At 45.3% G+C, this 6,000-nt stretch overlaps 1 pseudogene; it reads right to left on the bottom strand.

The window, feature by feature from the left end:
* Window positions 1-398: 398 nt before the first annotated feature.
* On the bottom strand, window positions 399-4,727 carry LOC100988467 (nuclear distribution protein nudE-like 1; annotated as a pseudogene).
* Window positions 4,728-6,000: the final 1,273 nt, after the last annotated feature.

Genomic DNA, 6,000 nt, shown 5'->3' with positions numbered 1-6,000 from the left:
CGCCCCCCAGGAGCCGGCACCAGCCAGCCCTGGAGTCAGGCTACTCAACCCTTCCAAAACTAACTGGGCTAGCCCTCAGAGGAGAAAAAAGGTCTGAAGATGTCATAGACCTGAAGGACTGGAAAGCTGGTGAGAGGTTGCCTGCCAGCTCTCCACCCACCGAGTCTGAGGCACACAGAGAAGAAGACAGCACAGAGGCTTAGTCTGTGTGCCCAGGCCCCAGAGTCTCCTGCCATCTGGGGCTCTGACAGGCATTTTGCTGCTTTGGGAGGCAAGTCCATGGAATGGTAACTGCTTAAGTAAAATCAGAAGGTCCAGAAAATTTTCTCTAATTCAGTAACCTTCCTGACTTTTTGCCAGAAACAGGCCCGAACAGTGAGGGGTGGAGCTGGGGGACACATGATCATGAGCACTGAAGATGCTTGAGTGGGAGCTCAGAAAGAAGGCACACATTGACCTGATTTGGTGGAGAACTTCTAGAAGATTTGCAATGTCCTAACACAAGTAAATCCTGTCAGTACAGCAGAGTGGGGGCTATGAAGCAGGTGTGATGAATGGGTATTTCTCCATCCAGTGACCAAGTAATACACAGATGCATCACCTTGTGACCCACACAAGTGCAATCATATGAAGCCAACTTCACTATGGTAAGAAGAGAAAATAGCCAGTATTGATATTGTGCAGAGTCCTGGGGCTAGGCAGGGCCCAGCCGCCGCCGCTGCATGCAGCCAGCCCCCTGCCAGCGGTGGGAAGGCAGTTGGAGGGGCATGGGGCTGGGCCCCGGCACCAAGGGGTGAGGCATGGGTGTATTGGGTTGTTGGAGGAGGGCAAGAGCCCCCACTTGGAGGCCAAGCACTCACACTGAAAGGCAGCATACCCGGTGCTGGCAGCAGGCATGAGGAATGCAGACCAGGAGAAGGAGGAGCTGGATTAAAGCCGTTTACTGCATTATGAACAATGTAGGAAATGTGACTTTTTTTTTTTTTTTTGAGACAGTCTCACTCTGTCGCCCAGGCTGGAGTGCAGTGGCACAATCTCGGCTCACTGCAACCTCCGCCTCCTGGGTTCAAGCGATTCTCCTGCCTCAGCCTCCCCAGTAGCTGGGACGACAGGCATGCGCCACCACACCGGGCTCATTTCTGTATTTTTAGTAGAGACAGGGTTTCACCATGTTGCCCAGGCTGTTCTCGAACTCCTGGCCTCAAGTGATCTGCCTGCCTTGGCCTCCCAAAGTGCTGGGATTACAGGCGTGAGCCAGGGCGCCTGGCCTTTTTTTTTTTTTTTCTTTTGAGACAGAGTCTCATTCTGTCACCCAGGCTGGAGTGCAGTGGTGCTATCTAGGCTCACTGCAACCTCCGCTTCCTGGGTTCAAGCGATTCTTGTGCCTCAGCCCCTTGAGTAGCTGGCATTACAGGTGCCCACCACCATGCCCAGCAAATTTTTGTAATTATAGCAGAGATGGGGTTTCACCATGTTGGCCAGGCTGGTCTCGAACTCCTGACCTTAAGTGATCCGCCTACCTCGGCCTCCCAAACTGCTGGGATTACTGCCTGGCCGGAAATATGACTTTTTCTTGCCCTTCATCTGATTGGGAGACTCTTGTGCAATTGGCATTCAGCACCCCACTGTTAACATTTCCTGAAATATAGGACTTTCATGTTTGGTCCTTTGCAAAATTTCTGCAAGCTGCTAATTAGGATTGTAAAGTCCCTAATTTTCCTAAGAGATCCCCCACGGTCGTTAATGCTGATAGCCCAGCAGGAGTTAGTGGACTGGTACCAAAACCACTTAGTGTAGCTTTCGGGAAGGAAAATTGTTTTCCTTTCCTTTGCCAATAGGAGTGGCTGGCAAAAACAGTGATCCCTGGACAGTGGAATCTATCTTTTCACCATCTAGAGTTGGAGAAGTAGGAGCCAACTTTCTGGTTACTTGCTTTCCTGAACTGCTAGTTCTTGCCCTTAAATCTCTTGCTTCATCTTTTAACCTCTGTACAGAGACCGACAACATTCCTTTCCATGAAGTTCACTTTCTAAAAATGCATTCCATTCAATGGCCTGATTTAGCCTTTGTTCAAAGTCTTCCAGTGAAGGCCAGGTGTGGTGGCTCACACATGTAATCCCAGCACTTTGGGAGGCCAAGACGGGTGGATTACTTGAGGTCAGGAGTTCGAGACCAGCCTGGTCAACACAGCGAACCTGGGAGGTGGAGGTTGCAGTGAGCCGAGATCTCACCACTGCTCTCCAGCCTGGGCAACAGAGCGAGACTCCGTCTCAAACAAAACAAAACAAAACAAAAACAACGTCTTTTAGTGAAACTATTATTGCCCTTTTTGCTTGCTACGGGTCATCATTGGCCTGTTCCAGCTCTCTCACATACTTAAGCAACCACACCTTAATGGCCCACATCTGACTTAAATCATCTGATATTGAGACCTGCTTGTAGCTCTGTGCATATTGATGTTCTGGTTTCTCCTTCAATGCCTCCACTTCATATTTCAGACTTTGGCTATAAAGTTGCAAGTCTCTATTTCTTTGTTCAGGCTGTGCTAATTGTGCTGCCAAGTCTGCTTCTAAATCTCTGCTTCCTTCCTGAAATTCAACTAGCTCATCTCAAGCTTCCTGGAAGCTATGTTTGTACTTCAAGGACATTTCCTTCCAATAAGCAGTTTCATCCTTTAAACTTGAAAAATCTGGTATATGTTCATCATCCATGATCAAAAAAGTCTCTAATGTGTCAAAAGCATATGTTCACCAGCGCTTGACCCACGTCTGTGCTCCACTGGTTTGGCCAGGCTAACCCAGCTGCTCAGCTTCATTCCTCTCCACAGCTCTGAGCTCCACTCCATTCTGTTCCTCTTTCTTGAGGTCGTTTAGCTATTCTGGGTCCCTTGAATTTTCATATGAATTTTAGAATCAGCAAATAAATTTCTGAAAAAAAAAGTTGACTGAGTATTTTTGGTTTGGTGTTTTTTTTTTGTTTGTTTGTTTTTTATGTGTGTGTATTTCTTGCAGAAATTGGGGTCTCATTTTGTTGCCCAGGCTGGTCTCGAACTCCTGGCTTCAAGCAATCCTCTCACCTACAGCCTCCCAAAGTGCTGAGATAACAGGGGTGAGCCACCGTCCCCAGCCGTGACTGGGATTTTGGTAGTGATTGCATTGCATCTGTAGATGAATTTGAGAAGAATTGCTATCTTAAAAATATTAGGTCTTGGGCCGGGCACAGTGGCTCATGCCTGTAATCCTAGAACTTTGGGAGGCCAAGGCAGGAGGATCACCTGAGATCAGGAGTTCAAGGCCAGCCTGGCCAACATGGCAAAACCCCGTCTCAACTGAGAATACAAAAATTAGCCAGGCATGGTGGCGGATGCCTGTAATCCCAGCTACTCAGGAGGCTAAGGCAAGAGAATCGCTTGAACCCAGGAGGCAGAGGTTGCAGTGAGCCAAGATCACCCCACTGCACTCTAGCCTGGGCAATAGAGCGAGACTCCATCTCAAAATAAATAAATAAATAAATAAAATTAAGTCTTCCCAATACATGAGCATGGTATATCTACCTTTCACTTTATTTAGATCTTTAATTTCTTTGGACAATGTTTTATAATTTTTAGAGTATGATTTTTATTTATTTATTTTTGTTAAATTTATTCCTTAGCGTTTTATTCTTTTTGAAGCTTTTTAATGGGATACTTCTTAATTTAATTTTTGGATTGTATGTTACATGTGTATAGAAATACAACTGCTTTCTGTATATTGTTTGTATCTTACAAACTGGTTGACTTTTTTTTTTTAGTTGTAATAGTTTTTTTGTAGGCCAGTCGTGGTGGCTCACACCTGGAATCCCAGCACTTCGGTAGGCCAAAATGGAAGGATCACTTGAAGCCAGGAGTTCAAGGCTGGCCTGAGCAACAAAGCGAGACCACATCCCTACAAAAAATAAAAAACTTATTTGGCCATGGTGGTACACGCCTGTAATCCCAGCTACCCGAGAGGCTGAGTTAGAAGGATTACTTGAGCCCAGGAGCTTGAGGCTGCAACGAGCCGGATCGCACCACTGCTTTCCAGTGTGGCCACTGCACTCCAGCCTGCGTGACAGTGAAACCCCATCTCTAAAGAAAAATAGATTTTTGTGAGTTCCTTATGATTTTCTTGTAAGAGACGGGGTCTCACTATGTTGCTCAGCCTGGAGTACAATGGCTATTCACAGATGTGATCATGGTGCCCTACAGCCTTGAATTCCTGGGCTCATGTGATCCTCCTGCCTCAGCCTTCCAAGTCGCCAGGGCTACAGGTGTGTGCCACTGTGCCCACACGGATTCACTTTTTTTTTTTTTTTTTTTTTTTTTTTTTTGAGATGGAGTTTTGCTCTTGTTGTCCAGGCTGGAGTGCAATGGCGTGATCTTGGCTCACCGTAACCTCCGCTCCCGGTTTATATGATTCTCCTGCCTCAGCCTCCCAAGTAGCTGGGATTACAGGTATGCACCACCATGCCCAGCTAATTTTGTATTTTTAGTAGAGACAGAGTTTCTCCATGTTGACCAGGCTGGTCTCGAACTCCCAACCTCAGGTGATCTGCCCACCTCGGCCTCCCAGTGCTGGGATTACAGGTGTGAGCCACTGTGCCTGGCCAGATTTTTTATATACAATATCATGTCTTTGGCAAATAAAGATAGTTTTATTTCTTCCTTTCATTTCTGTATGCCTTTTACTTCTTTTACTTGTCCAGCTGTCCTTGCTAGAACCTTCAGTACAATATTGAATGGAAGTAGTACTCTTGTCTTGTTCCTGACTGTAGGGAGAAAGCATTCAGTCTTTTTCTTTTAAGTAAAATGTAAAGTAATATGTGGGATTTTCATAGATGCTCTTTACCGAGTTGAGTAAGTTCCCTTCTGTTCCTAATCTGTTGAGTGTTTTTATCATGAAAGCTTGTTGGATTTTGTCAAATGCATTTTTTTGCTTCTATTGAGATGATCATGTTTTTGTCCCTTATTCTATTGATTTTTATGTAGTATAATAATTTTTAGATATTAAGCCAACTTTGGATTCCTTGGATAAATAAAACTTAGCCATGTTATAAAATCCATTTTATATGTTAATGAATTTATTTTGCTAGTAGTTTGCTGAAGATTATTGTGTCTGTACTCATCAGTCATATTGGTCTATAATTTTTTTTCCTTTAATTTTCTTCTCTGGTTTTGATGTCTGGGTAATTCTGTCTTCATAGAATGAATTGTGAAGTGATTCTTTCTATTCTAATATTTGAAAGTACATGTAAAGAATAAGTATTAATTCTTTTTAAAAAATCTTTTGGGCCAGGCACGGTGGCTCACTCCTGTAATCGAAGCACTTTGGGAGGCCGAGGAGGGAAGATCATCTGAGGTCAGGAGTTCGACACCAGCCTGGTCAACATGGTGAAACTCTGTCTCTACTAAAAATACTAAACATTATCCAGGCATGGTGGTGCACACCTGTAATCCCACCTACTTGGTAGGCTGAGGCAGGAGAATCGCTTGAACCTGGGAGTTGGAGGTTGCAGTGAGCCGAGATCATGCCACTGCACTCCAGCCTGGGCAATAGAGTGAGACTCTGTCTCAAAAAAAAAATCTTTTTAGGCTGAGCACAGTGGGTCACGCCTATAATCTCAGCACTTTGGGAGGCCAAGGCAGGCAGATTACTTGAGCCCAGGAATTTGAGACCAGCCTGGCCAACATGGAGAAACCCCGTCTCTGCAAAAAATACAAAAATTAGCCGGGCATGGTGGTGGGTGCCTGTAATCCCAGCTACTTGGGAGGCTGAGGCATGAGCATCGCTTGAACCTGAGAGGCGGCAGTTGCAGTGAGTTGAGATGGCACCCGTGCACTCCAGCCTGGGCAGCAGAGTGAGACTCTGTCTCAAAAAAAATTTTTTTTACATATATGAAAATAAATTTACTAGTGAAGCCATCTGGGCCCATGATTTTCTTTCTTTTTCTTTCTTTTTTTTCCCCAGACCAGACTGGAGTGCA

This window comes from Pan paniscus, chromosome X, assembly GCF_029289425.2.
Source record: "Pan paniscus chromosome X, NHGRI_mPanPan1-v2.0_pri, whole genome shotgun sequence".
NCBI lineage: Eukaryota > Metazoa > Chordata > Mammalia > Primates > Hominidae > Pan > Pan paniscus.
The sequence above is the reverse complement of the archived record's forward strand: the minus strand, read 5'-3'. Positions and strand labels throughout refer to the sequence as shown.